At 42.8% G+C, this 14,643-nt stretch overlaps 1 long non-coding RNA gene across 4 annotated transcripts in view; it reads right to left on the bottom strand.

Moving 5' to 3' along the window:
• LOC145516821 (uncharacterized) overlaps nucleotides 1-13,654 on the bottom strand; it is a 145,801-nt gene extending 132,147 nt beyond the window's left edge. For all 4 annotated transcript variants that reach the window (XR_014061785.1, XR_014061787.1, XR_014061788.1 and 1 more), the window contains exon 1: nucleotides 13,593-13,654. This is a non-coding gene — a long non-coding RNA (uncharacterized LOC145516821). The remainder of the gene's footprint in view (nucleotides 1-13,592) is intronic.
• Nucleotides 13,655-14,643: the final 989 nt, after the last annotated feature.

Raw genomic sequence — 14,643 nt, forward strand, 5'->3', positions numbered from 1 at the left:
TTTCCTAATGAGAAAAGTATGTGTGTGTGTTAGTCACTCACTCATGTTCGACTCTTTGTGACCCCATGAACTGTAGCCTGCCAGGCTCCTCTGTCCATGAGGCTTCTCCAGGCAAGAACACTGGACGGGATTGCCTTACCTTCCTCCAGGGGATCTTCCCAACCCAGGGATTGAACCCAAGTCTCCCGCATTGCAGGCAGATTCTTTACCGTCTGAGCTACCAGGGAAGCCTGAAAGTATAATTCTAAATATACTGAGGTTTCTAGGCACTTTTTTGTTTAAGAATTTCCAGTTATGCCTTGCATGCTCTGCCCATTCCCAATCCAACCTCCAGGGCATGAGAATTCTGGCAGAAATGGTTTTAGATGCCATTATTAGTATTTGTCAGGTCACGAAATCCATGCATTTTAGAACTTGAAGGAAACTGATAGGTTTGAAGATCTATTTGGTATTCTGAGATCTCCAGCCTGATTCTCTTTGGTGTTTCTCCGGGTCTCATTGAATATTTAATCCTATTCATTACCTGGACCATATCATTTCATAAACTTTCCAAATGAATATTTTCTGATCTACCCAGTGTGACATTTTACTTCACCTTTTGAAAGGTAGATTTATGAAAGAGAAATATACACTGTTTTAGAAAATTTGGTCTGAATTTACCAGCACATTTTTAAGCACTTCAAGGTTATAGTCCAAATATGACCATATGCCTTCTCCCACCCCATGAAACCATAGAAGCATCCAAAACTCTATTGCTATACTAACGAACTACCTCCAGCATTCATCCAGGAAACCAAATCTAAATCATCATAATTCCTGGACTGACAGAAAATGACATTTAAGTCAATATCTCTCTAAAGAACTTCTGCTCTCTTACTGTTTATGGACTTACTTTCAAAACACAGTTGTAAGCTATAGCCTACTGTGAGCTCCCACTGAAGGCCTAGACATAATTTTCAGCAAATCTATTACTTAGACTGAAAGTCAACTTTGTTACAATAGTGCTATTCTAATTCAAACCACAAATCCTTCTCTAAAATAAAATCCTCTCTCTTAGGTCTGCAGGAAAAGAAAGTACATTCTGTACAGGTTAAAAACCCATTGATTTCTGAGCATCTGACAACTCAATTCTCTTTCAAACACCTACCAAAACCCTAGCCCCTCCAGAAAAGATCCCATATCTTGGAGGCAGTGACATCCAAGGTCACAGCTACCAATCCAGAGAGTCCGGCACCAGACTGTGCAAAATAACACATTTAAAGGAAAAGCTATCATTTTGCTTATTAATTTATCTTATTTTTGTTTTATGAGAACTTACCTTGATTCTGTAGCACATAACACATAAAGATATTGTATTTATTTTGTTTTTCTTTACACTGGCTTCTGTGTTCCTCACTAATTACACCAGTTCTAACTCTTAAAGGACCCTCAAAGCATTACTTTATGAGGTTTCTCACATAGAAGGATATTTTCAAAGATTAACTTTAAATCTCCTTGTTCTTTAACTTGGGAAAATCAAAGAAAATTGATAAATACCCACAAATAACCATTGCTTACTCACTTACAACTCCTCGGCCCTCTCTAATTCTCTAAATGAACCAAATGTAACTCACAGGAAAGGATCAGGGCTCCTATTTAATGGGAGTGGACTGTTGCTTACAGATTATTTCAATAATCTGAGTGATCAATAAGTATAAGAATATGACATACATGCTCCACTGGAAGGATATAATTATTTCATTTGTCAAAGAATCTTGATGACTGTGTCTCTAGTACCTAGAAAAGACTCAGGTTCTGGAGTCTAACTGCATGAGCTCAGATCTCAGCTCCACCACTTCTACGAAGACCTGGATTTTCTGACTGGTGCAATTGGTACCATCATCACAATAACATACCTTGTCGGGCTATGGTTAGGATTAAATGAGAGAAGATGACAGTTTGGGCAGAGGAGGTGGGAGAGGAGGGTGAACAGGGACCTCTCTCTATTTACTTCCTTTTTCACGCTCTGATTTCTGAGTATCTCTCACTGTTACTATTGTTTTCCTGCTGCTCTCTCAATTCAGGGTCTAATTGCAAATATCACGGCGTGAGAATTGCCCTGTCATACGAGCATTTACTCCATGTACAGTCAGTGGGCCATAAGGTGAACTCATGTGATTTGGCAAATCCTATTCATTTTATTTCATCCGAAGCTTGAAATTTTTTGTAAAATACTGGGTTCCACACAGGCTAGGGCTCTTACTGGATGAGGCCTTCCAAGGGTCCATGTTGGAATCTTACCTAGTTTTATATTTCTAGCCCAAGGCTGTTGACAGTCATATTCATAACCACAACTTTACAGACAACTTATAATTCTAGCTACCATTACTAAGGGCCTTCCATGTGCCTGATATTCCATTTGTCACTTGCCTTACATAATACTACAATATAGGCATTTATTCTGCTTTTTGTTTAACTTGCAGGGAACTGAGACTTGGGAACTTAAATAAATAACTTGCCCAAGACCACACAGCTAGGGATGGGCCAAGCTGGCACTCAAAGTAAGGTCTGAGTACAAAGAGGGCAAAGAAGGCAGATAGATTCCAACTCACATGCCCAATACAATGCACTGGTATCGGGTCAGAGCTGTGTTAAGAAGCGTTTTGGGGCTGGGCCTAAGCTCAGGGAAGAGAGTGCTGTTAACAACAGATGACGTTTTGCAGGGAGAAGGGAACAGGGTGGTAGATGCTTTGCTACCTCCTGAATACCTGGCAACCTTTAATCACCTAGTTTCTACACACAGAGAAAAGGGGTGAATTTGTCTCTTTGGAATACCTTCTAGTGATTTTCTGTCCCTTTTCATCAAAGAAAAACATATCATTTTTGAAACCTTTAACCCCCACAGAAGCCTTTCCAGAGCAGTTTCCTTTGTTGAGTGCAGATTTTTCATCTCCTGGGCTTCAGGGAGACCAGCAGTAGCTTGATTTCACAATCTATTCTCAACCTGGGTATCTTCCCTCCCCCTGATCATTTTGATGTCTAATTTTCTGACACTGGATCCTACTTCTGATTGCTTAATCTCTCTGCAATGTAATTTCCTTGCCTATCTTTTTATTTTTATGTTTTTAAGTCTTTATTGAATTCGTCACAATATTGCTTCTGTTTTTACATTTCGGCTTTTCTGCCGCGAGGCATGTGCAAACCTAGCTGCCGAGCCAGGGATCAAACCCACACCCCCTGCATTGGAAGGCAAAATCCCAACCACTAGACTGCTAGGGAAGTCCCTTCCTATCATTTTAAAAAGTTTGTTGGGTGGAGTGGGTGAGGGTGAGGGGTACAGAGGTGGACAGTGATTCTCAGTCCTCCGTGCATATCAGAGTCACCTAAGCAGCTTTATAAACATGCCTGTATCTGGGCCCCAGGCCAGATCAGTTGGATCATCTCTGGAGCTGGGGCCCAGAGATCAGCTTTATTAAAAGCTCCCAAATGATTCTAATATACCTCCATTCAGGGTACAGAATCACTCTACTACTACTAAATAATAATAAGCATGGTATCAATTAATATCATTAGGTAAATAAACTTGCTAGGCTTAGCTTCACTTTCATGCCTCTTGTAGAGGCTAACTGGTTCCTTTAAATACTTATCTGCAAGTGTTTTAAAACACAAATTTCAGACAACTTTTAAATACTTTGGCTTTCTTATGAAATTGTTAGGTAACTACACTGTTGGATTTATTAGCCTTCCTCCTTTACAGTGTGTAGTGCTCTGATTTAGTTTATAACTTACTGTGTTTGCTAAATCAAGTGTTTGTCAAAGTGCAGTCTTTGGACCATCTATATCAGAGCCACCTGAGGTGACACTTTTTAAGGCAAATGAAGATTCCCAGAGCTATTTGAGGCCTACTGGATCAGAGCCTCAGGAGGTGATGCCTGAGAGTCAGTGTTTTTAAGCAGGTTGTTAGCATGCTAAAATGTAAGAGAAGGACCCCCTTCTTCTTAGATTGATTTGTACAACAGGTATCGTTGCACCATAGCACTAGACACACATGGGAGTTTAATAAACTCTCTGATAACTGTCATGATGAGGCATACAAAATACTGACTGTAGCATTTGCACACAGGTCTTATATTGCTTTTTTTTTTTAAGTGTACTCTTCCATTTTTACTTACGTCTAAGCAAACTACTCTTTAGTTGAAGATAGCTGTTAGGTTTGTGTTTTTACTTGGTTTTGAGTGCTGCCTTCCTTTTTTATTAGTTCTGTTGAATTCATATAGATCTTAAAATTAGGAACAGCAGTTGCTCTCTGCTGAGCTTCTCTGTAAACAGATTTATCTTCAAGGACTTCTTCCTTACTGCATAAACCAATTACCTAGGAATTGGGTAGACAAATCATGTGGCCCTGGGCCCCAGGTTGAAAAACAGAAATCTCAATCTGATGTGCAACTCACCACTCAGCTACTCAGAGCTTAGCCCTGGTCCCTGGATTCCTCGGTCCTGATATTTTTCTTACAAAAATCATCTAGTATTTGGTTCATAAAGCCCAGTCATCATTAATGAATCAATGGATATAAAATCTTTTTAATATCTGATGTAAAAGCCCCATTTCACGTACAAAACAACCCTTCTTATTGCATTAGTACTAGAGTGATGTGTGTTGGTAAATCTAAAATTCAATTATGATGTTTTATAACAGGTAGATTTCACCATAGAGGCTTTTGGAAATTGAAATTCATGTGTGGCTAAATAAGTGATGACCAGATATGGTTTTCATAAAGCATGTTTTCTTCAAGGAGGAAAATTGTCCTCCTTGAGTTTTATGGTCATTCTAAACTAGGGAGGATTTGTAATGATGTCAAAGGCTGGCTTTCTCTAGAAGATGAATAGCCACCCATAGCTGACTCTGTGAGGTCATATTTTCCTGTTCCTGATGATTCCCAGGATGATTTTGAGTCACTTTTGTAGCCTTGAACAAAATATAGTTTTCTGAATGACTATTTTACTTTACATTATATAAACCAAAGAGACTAGATCTTTAACATTATGATCTACATGTGCATTCAAACACGGTGCCATTAGCCATCAGATTGACCCATTCAGAGGCCCCTTGGTTTCAGCTCACGTGCACTTGAGACAAACAGAAGCTGGTTTAGGACAAAATGAGCTCATTCTCCTGAACAGAGGAAAAATTCAGTCACTCATGTACTGTTCAGAGAAGACAATGGCAACCCACTCCAGTACTCTTGCCTGGAAAACCCCATGGACGGAGGAGACTGGTAGGCTGCAGTCCATGGGGTCGCTAAGAGTCGGACATGACTGAGCGACTTCACTTTCACTTTTCACTTTCATGCATTGGAGAAGGAAATGACAACCCACTCCAGTGTTCTTGCCTGAACAATCCCAGGGACGGCAGAGCCTGGTGGGCTGCCATCTATGGGGTTGCACAGAGTTGGACACGACTGAAGTGACTTAGCAGCAGCAGCAGCAGCATGTACTGTTGGTTCTTCAGTACAACCATGAAAGCTTTATCTGCTTTAGAACTCAGATGTCAACTCTGGAGTGCTTTAGAGGTAATAATAATTTCATAGCCATCCTTCCTAGAAAATGCTGGTGAGACCGGCCGTCGTCTGTATCACAAACAACAGAAAACATTTTGCGGCATTGTGTACCAGGCATTTTGCAAGCGCTTTGCCTGCATTATTTCATTCAGTCCCTACAGCAAGTCCTGGAGCCAGTACTCTTTGTGATCCTATTTCATAGAAGAAATTAAAGCACATAGCTGTGCCACAGGTAGCCACAGTTAAAGTACAGTTTAAGCAGGTCTGTCTGGCACCAGAGCTTGTGCTCTTATCACCCCTGAATTATACTGCTTCTGTAAGAAAATAATAACATTGTAACAACTAACATTAGTTGAATGCTAGCTATGTGCCAGATGAGTTAGATGCACTTTCCCTGTAATTGGTCACTTTTTCAGGTAACTATTATTATCACTGTTTCGCAGAGGAGGAAACTGAAGGTGAGAGAGGTTAAGTAAATTGACCAAAGTCTCATGATCAGGAAGCAGAACCAGGTTCATAGGGTGGGTCTGCATTGACTGGTCAGTGCCCATCTCCCAGTCTTCCATGCTCTATGGCTATAGAATGTCAAGGATAACGAAGTCACAGAAACTCTGTGACAGCGGCACAGAGAAAGTCAAATGGCCACTGCTGTCCAGCCATCTCTCCTCTGCACACAGGAGCAGGGCTCTGACCTGGGGGGGACGGCTCTAGCAGCTGGGACAGGACGTGGGAGAGGAGCAAGGTTAAATGCAAAGCCGCAGTGCAGGGGCCCGAAGAATGGGCAGAGTCACATGCAGGGTTGGAGACAACAAAGAGACGTGGGGAGGCGACAACGGACAGACTCAAAGTGGCTGGGCAGAGAGGAGCCACTAGGTCCAAGGCCCCAGAACTTGGATGAGCAGCATTTACAGAATAGGCAGTTCAGGGAGATAGCCCGAGGCCTGGAAGAGCGGCAGCAGAGCCCCGGCGTGATTTGGAGGAAGGTGGTCAGAAAGTCAGTGGATGAGGGGGAGGGATGAAATCCTGCCAGTGACCTCATCAGACTCCTGATAAACCGAGTCAACCCATCCCCATCTGAATGAAAAGCACGGTCATCATGAACTTTATTTGTAATCTCTGCCCTGTAGAGATAGATAAAGAAGTCTGTCATCCCCCCTCCCAGAACTTGCTGACATTCCCGCTTCCCATTTACCCAATTTACTTTGACTAGAACAGCCAACCACTGAATTCATTACGGGTTTTTGTTGTGAAAGTGTCTTGACTCTGGTTAGTGTCTTCAATAAAACATGTCTCACTTTGTTCTCTCTCAGTCAATCTCCCTGGACACCCCACGTAATCATCCTTTTGTAAACAAAGCAGGCTTTGAAGCCACTAGGAGTCCTGCAAGGCTGAGAGAGATGAGAATGAGCTACAGGCTCCCTGGTGGAAACCGGAGCCTGGAAATCTTTCATAACCTTCACTGTTCTTCCTGATTACGAAAGTAGCAAGTATTCATTGTAGAAAATATATGAAAGCACCAAGAAAAAAACTATTATCCAACAGAGATAAGCAAATATAACATCTGGTTTAGAGTATTTCGGTTTTAGAGCACTACATATATGTAAAACATTTTTAATGTTTAAGTATTGTTATGTGGAATTTTCTTTTCTTTTTTCTTTTGCTTGATGTAGATCAAATATATTTCCCCACGTCAAATCAATATTTAGCATATGAATTTGTAATGACTACATATTAGACCATCCTATTGAATTCCTGGTACTTATAGTTTAGGATTTCTTTTTTGCCTTTTTATATTAGGCTGTTATGTTTGCTTTATTTGTTTCCTCTTTATGCTTTCTTTATTTTCTAATGTGTATAACTTGATTTAATATATGTATACATTGTGAAATGATTACCACAGTTAAGCTAATTAACACATTTATCATCTTGCATAGTAACCACCTTTTTTAAACAACAAATGTCATGGTCTAGTTTTCTTTTTAGAGTGACATAATGAAATTGACCTCTGTATGCTTTCAGAAATTTATAATACTGGTTCTGAGACCCAAAAATCCCTGCCAAATAAGCACTAGAAAATAGAAATTCTGTTTTGTCTTGAGCTCTGCCATCAATTCCCTAAACGGCTGCAGGCAAATCCCTCTTCTCTGTGTGCCATATTCCACATCTGTCACGCACTGTCTAGTTTAAACACACCACACTTTAGCAAACGAGAGGGTTCTACCTGGCTGCCACGGCACTGAGCCACACAAGAGCTGGTGTCTCCTACAGAGAAACGACTGCAGGGGCATGGGCCTGGCATTGTGCTAAGAACACTGTACACCTTTTTCATTTAATCTTCCCAACATCCCACTGAGGTTAAGAACTATCATTCTTCACATGCAATAGAAGAGGAAAATGAGGCTCAAGGAGGCTAGGTAACTTGGCAGGGACCTAGCAAGTAACAAGTTGGGGTTCAAGCCCAGCTTGAGCCACTAGTCCCTGGCAGCGTCTATTGCTATTACTGGAGTAAAGCACTCTACCCCAAGAGTCCAAGCTCTGTAACCACATCCTGTGAGGGAGCATACTGACCAACTGCTTTTCAAAGATAACACATGTGCACATTTTAGAAGCCAATGGGAGACTGTCCATGAGGCAGATTTTCTTAAATGTTCAAATGAAGTAGGAAGCACTGAAAACAGATGTGTGACACAGGAAAGAAAAATGGCTCTTCAGACACTGGAAAATTGAAACAACTCGAGGATCCAAATTTTAAAGAGAGCCCCCAGATCCTGACATTTCCGAGGGCCCTGGTCTTCATTATCTTTCCTGAGTATTTTAATCACAAAAGCATGTAGCTCTTTAACATCTCCCTCATCCTGCCCCTCCCCTGCGCAAGGAAATGGTATTTTGAGTTTTTGAAAGCAGCCCACAGATACAGGTCTATTTTTGTGAATCCAGACACATCCCTCCAATATTCCCTCATTGTCCCATCCTCCACCATGTCAGTCCCTCCCTTCCACCCCCACACACACAAAGGCCCCCAAGGAGGCCTCAGAACAGGGAGGACCTCGCCCACCACGCCTGCCAGCCTCCCTGCCCCACGATGACTCACACACATTTCACAGAGCCACGAAGGCAGAAGGGAACTGATCACACAGAACAAGCCAGTTGCCATCCTTCAGTCTGAGATTTCTGCAGCTAAGCCTCTGCCTTCTGGGCCTGGTGCTATCTCTGTTCAGCAACCAAGTGACACATTATTCTGGAAGAGGAAGAAAATGGAAAAGAGACGAAGGACAACTTTGGCCTGCTGGGACTAAGGCTGCGCCGACCAACTCAGCCACTAGCCCCACGTGACTAGACCATACTTGAAATGCGGCTAGTCCAAATTGAGATGTGCCGCAACTGTAAAGCAGACACCAGATTTCAAAGATTTCATATGGAGAAGAGAATGCAGACTATCTCAGTAATAATTTTTATGCTTATATATATTTTTTAATCTAAATTTTTACAATGTTGTGTTGGTTTCTGCCATACAACAATGCAAATCAGTCAAAATTATACATCCCCTCCTTCTGTAGCCTCCTTCCCCTCCCCACACTGGAAACATCGACTTTCTTAGAAATGCAGGTCCATAGGCCTTGCTGAAATTTTTCTGAATTACAATCTTCCAATGTGAGTCTTAGGAACCAATGTCTCAGAAGACGCCCAGGTGACTTGTGTGCACGTGAGAATCTGAATGATACTACTGGAATTGGAATCTACTTTTTTGCCTGATCAGCATCCGCTTACTCTTATTCCAGTAACATCCCCTCATGCGCCTCAGGAAACCCCTTCTCAGGATACAGAGCAGGGCTAGGCTGTTCCTTTAATTCCAAAAGGTACCTAAGACCCAGGCCCAGCCAACTAGAGCCTAGGAGGACCTGGAATCTGCTGCAGGTCATCTCTGGGGGCGCTGAGGAGGATATATTCAGGGTGTCCCTCCAGCACCTGCTTCATCCTCCCTACTGTAAGACTCTGGATAGTTTCTTCTGCTGAAAACCCATTTGAAAAATCACAGCTCTCGATACTCTCTGAAGTCTCTTCTAGCCCTATGGCTCTATGGTCCAACCTCACAAACTTCCTCATGGACACACCTTTGAGGGAGCAGGCACAGGAGCTGCTGCTGTGTCCTTGGAAAGGAAGAGAGGGCAGCACTGTCTGAGAGAATGTGGTGTTCTCCTTAGACTTCTCTCTGTTTAACTGGGGAAGCTTTCTGATACAGGCAGATTTATCTCAGCTCTAATCCCTTTAGGTGTGACACTGTGAACGGGCAGCTGAGGTAACTCCTTTGATGATTTTTCTTCTAGAAGTCTAACCCTTGAAATACAGCTTCAAATAATACTAAAAGGTTAACTGATACCCAGTTTCTGGGGCTCCCTTTATAAACAATGTGAATCCTAGGGTCTCTCATGTTACTGTTGACCCCTCAAGCATCTCACCAGTATTGGGGCATGATGGGTAGGGGTGGGAATTCACTTCATCGAAGACACGCAGGGATTGATGATAAGTGAGCAATCCAGGGGGTCTAGGCTATATGTGGGAGATTCTGTTTCCTGACCTGGCCTCTCTCTGAACAACAGGTCCAGAAAGCCAATCAAGGAGTAAATGGAAGAGAGATCCACAAAGAGAAAAGGTCACTTAGGTTGATAGATTCAAAGTCCAGAAGAGTCCTATTACTTGGGGGACTAGCAGAGAGGAGGGCTTCCCTGGCTCAGTGATAAAGAATGTATCTGCCTGTAACGCAGGAGACAGAGGAGATGCAGGTTCGATTTCGGAGTCGGGAAGATCCTCTGGAGGAGAAAATGGTAACCCACTCCAGTATTCTTGCCTGGGAAATCCCAAGGGCAGAAGAGCTTGGCAGGCTACAGTCCATGGGGTCTCAAAGAGTCAGATATGATTGGGCATGCATGAAGCAGAGAGGACATTTTCTCAGCTCAAGAGACTAACTAAATGAAGCCTAAGAATATGAATTCTCTCTGTGAAGAGGATATTTTTCAAGAACTTAATTACTTGCAGAGATTTTTGGAAGAATCATCCCTTAAACTGACCAAAGTGAAATTTCCCATGTCCAGCATGCACCTGTAACTTCCTGCCCACGTGGTGCAGGTCCTCGTGACAGGCTGACTTCTGGCTGAAGCTTGTGTTTATCACGCTGGAGACAACTATCCTGAGACTGTCTGTCCTCTGAACTTCAGAGGAGGCCCTGCGGGCCACAGGAAAGAAACTTGCAAGTTATGCTGCTAGATCTGCTCTTTTTTAATGCTGTGGCCTAGGGCAAGTCATTTCACATGTCTAACTTGATTAAAACTTCTATAAAATGACTGGTTTCAGCCAGATGATCTCTAGGGCTCCTTTCAGCTCTAACAGAGACTCTAAGTACAGACCCTGAGGAGGGGCCAGCCTGTGCAGCCATGGGAGTCCTCATTATCCCAAGTCAAAGATCCACCTGAGATGCACAGCCTCTGGGTGCACACCTCTGGGACCAGGCCTGTTTCACTTGGCCCATAGGAGAATGCCAACTAGAAACTCCCTGAGTGCAGAGTGGGGACAAAGAGCACCAAGGCCTCCCTTGTGGGCTCTCTACACAAAAATATTGCACCCTGAGCTGGCTTCCACTGCCTTCTGCTTCACCCCATCTCCCTGGAGCCAGTCACAGCCTGGCACTTGCAGCTCAGAGCCTTTGAAGGGACAGCCTCTGCTAGAGAGATGAGGCATGCTCACCTGTGCTGAGGGCTATCCTTCTTCCCCCAGGACCAGGCCCCTTTAAGGGACATGGAAACATCCTACAGCCCTTCACCCTCTCCCAGGAGAGGGAGGGGGAATACAGTCTCAAATAAAGGCCATCTGCCATGCATCTAGCCCTAAACAGCAAGGCCAGAGCACACCACACTTCCATGCAGCTTGCCCTGTGAGCTCAGACAGTGTGCAATTGGGCTCTGGCAATAGGCTGAGCCTTCTTTTCCACAGCTAAGGAGACAGAAAAATCTCTTTCAAGATTCTTGACTTTTGTCTGGGGTCTTTGGAACAGAGCTGGAAGTAGTCAGTTGTTATTACTTGGATCTAGGATTTCCTATCCAGATTCAAGCCTTTATGAGAACAAATTCCAAATACTGCCCTGTTGAATGCAGGACCTAAAGCAAGGACCCAACAGTGGTGCCAGAGTTCATGAGGGAATTAGATATGGTGGCTCCAGTTTCAAGGCTTGTCTGCTGCCCAACATTTGGGGCTTAGAAATTGCCTTTGGAACTGCTTAGTATGGCTACAGATTCCTCTCCTCCCTTGGCTGGGCTGTCACACTGCCTTTAGGGCTTTTTAAGAAGCCAACTGTGAAGTTTTACTTTTGTGTGTATAGTTTTTTCCTTTTTTTCCCTAGACTGTGGCCACTGGACATAACATACAATGCTCTTTACACCCAAAAGAATTGAAACCAGGATCTCATAGATATTTTCTCACCCATATTCATAGCCATATTATTCACAATAACCAAGAGTTAGAAGAAATCCAAGTGTTCATAAACAGATAAATGGATAAACAAAATGTGGTATGTGCATATAATGGAATATTATTCACCCTTAAAAGGGAAGGAGATTTGGACACATACTACAACATTTGAGGACATTATGCTAAGTGAAATAAGCTGGTCAGAAAGACAAATATTGTATGGTTCCATTTATATGAGGTATCTAAAACAGTCAAATTCATAGAGACAGAAAATAGAATGGTGGTTGCCAGGGAGCTGGGGGAATAGAGAATGAGGAATTGTTTAATAGGTACAGAGTTCCAGTTTTGAAAAATGAAGCAAGTTCTGGAGATTGGTTACACAACGATGTGAAAGTACCTAACACTAACACTGACACTAATACTCCAGTCCTAAAACAGTTAAGGTAATCAATTTATGTTATACATACTTTACAGCAATTACAATTTTTTTTAAAGAAAGAAGCAACAGTGGCAGCAGATGAGGCACAAGGAAAAGCAAGGCCTGTGTAGATTCCATTTTCATGTGCCTCAGCGAATCTGGTGGCAAGGCCCTGGTGCTGCAAGAGTACTTGACCCTCGGTCAAGCTGAGCCTGGTAAAGAGGGGGCCCAGTTCTGTTCCACATCGCAGCGCTGTGCTCAGTGTCAATCAGAATTTATCCTACTTCTCTTTAAGGTTTTGCCTGGGTCACTGAAGCCTTTTCTGCACAAGATGCCTGAGCACATACATGCCTGAAGAACTCACTGCCAGCACTCAGATGCGAATGCCTAAGTATTACACGCTGAATGAAAAGAACACAGATGGCTTCTGCTTCCGCTCTGTCTCAGACTTACGGTCTGAAACACACCACCAAGGAAACAGTGGATGGAATCTCTTCCCAACACCCAGGGCCATGATCACTGCAGAAAACATTTTTTTTCTAACTTTGCTCCATACTGCTCCCCGCAAAAATAGCATAGCAGGAGAGAAGTTCAAATGTCTGCTTAGGGAACAGCAGATTGCCTGAATCTGACTTTGGCTCTGCCTCTTATTCATTGTTTTGATATAAGCAAGTTATTTAACCTTTCTTAAATACATCTTTAAAACAGGAATAATGACACAGTGTTCGTTTGAGTTTAGTTAGTGCTAGTCACTCAGTCGTGTCCGACTCTTTACAATCCCATGAACTGTAGCCTGCCAGGCTCCTCTGTCCACGGAATTCTCCAGGCAAGAATACTAGAGTGGGTAGCCACTTCCTCCTCCTTGGGATCTTCCTGATCCAGGCATCAAACCTGGGTCTTCTGCATCGCAGGCAGATTCTTTACTATCTGCGCCGCAGGGAAGCCCCTGTTTGGGTTTGGGGAGGATTACATGAATTTTGCTTGGGAGCCCTTACCCCAGAATCTGCACACAGTAAGTACTTGATAAGAGAGGACTTGTTACTATTCTCTCCACCCAGCCAAATCCTACCCATGTTCCAAGAACCAGTTCAAGCCCCTTCTCTTCATAAAGTTCTCCAACAGCCCATCATGAACCAAAAGCCCACCATGAACTCTCCCATAACAATGATTATTCTCACCCTTCATCCTGTGGCAACTCATCAGTGACCAGGGCTCATCAGGCTCCTCCACAAGTCAGAATGGAAGGGGTTAAGAACTGTCATTCTTAGAACTCCCATATGTACCGGAATCACAAGCAAAGGCTCATGGGTTGCACATAATAACTGATAATACAGGATTGATTCAGTCCCATTTCCACACTGATTCAGTAAACATTTCTTGAACAGCCACCATATGGCAGGCACTGTCCCTGCAAGGATAACTGCTGGGAAAGCCCTCTTTAAGATTCTGAAAAGGGAATTCTCTAGTCTTTTCAATGCTGCTTTGGCAGTCAGTGTATTGAATATCTCTGCCTGGTGATACGCAAAACATAAAGCCATTCAATGGAACAACTTTAGTTCACGGGCAGTGATTTAATTCTTTCTTATCCTGAGTACCTCATATATTTCCAGGCTTGTATAGGCTAGTAAGGGCATATGGACGGATGGGTGGATGGGTAGGTGGATGGATGGCTAGGTGGGTGGATGGATATTGTTGATAACATGAGCCTTACTCTGAGTTCCCTAGCAGACCCCAAGACAAAGATTTGAATGCAAGTCATTTACTTGGGCAATGATTCAAGGAAGCTGATAGGGGAGGAGGGAAGTGAGACAAGTAAGAGAAGGAAGTCAATAAATGGGGTGTTATCAAACAAGTTACCACCTGACAAGCATCTAGTTACTTACTATGCACTGAATACTGAATGTCTTCCCTGCCACCCTATCCTACCTAACTGAAAGGTTATGGAATTCAGATGTTCTAAATAAGAATGTAAATACACAAATATTGTAGGTGCTGTTACCTGCTTTCAAATAAAGGAGTGTCTTTTTTTTTTTTACCATTCCTTAACCCCAGAGGCTTCCTAGAGATTGCACAAGAACTTGGGTAAATTCAAAATCTCCTTGGGCAAATTTAAGTTAAGTTTCTAGAAAAAAAATATTTCTTTTTTGATATGTAAAGAAATAGCTTTGTTCAAAGTCACTTATGTATCTCAGGATAGATAGGATACTTTAGAGACTAGCTGAGTTCATA

The sequence above is a fragment of the Giraffa tippelskirchi genome, chromosome 8 (assembly GCF_054371585.1).
Source record: "Giraffa tippelskirchi isolate mGirTip1 chromosome 8, T2T-mGirTip1v1.2.pri, whole genome shotgun sequence".
In the NCBI taxonomy this organism is placed as follows: Eukaryota; Metazoa; Chordata; class Mammalia; order Artiodactyla; family Giraffidae; genus Giraffa; species Giraffa tippelskirchi.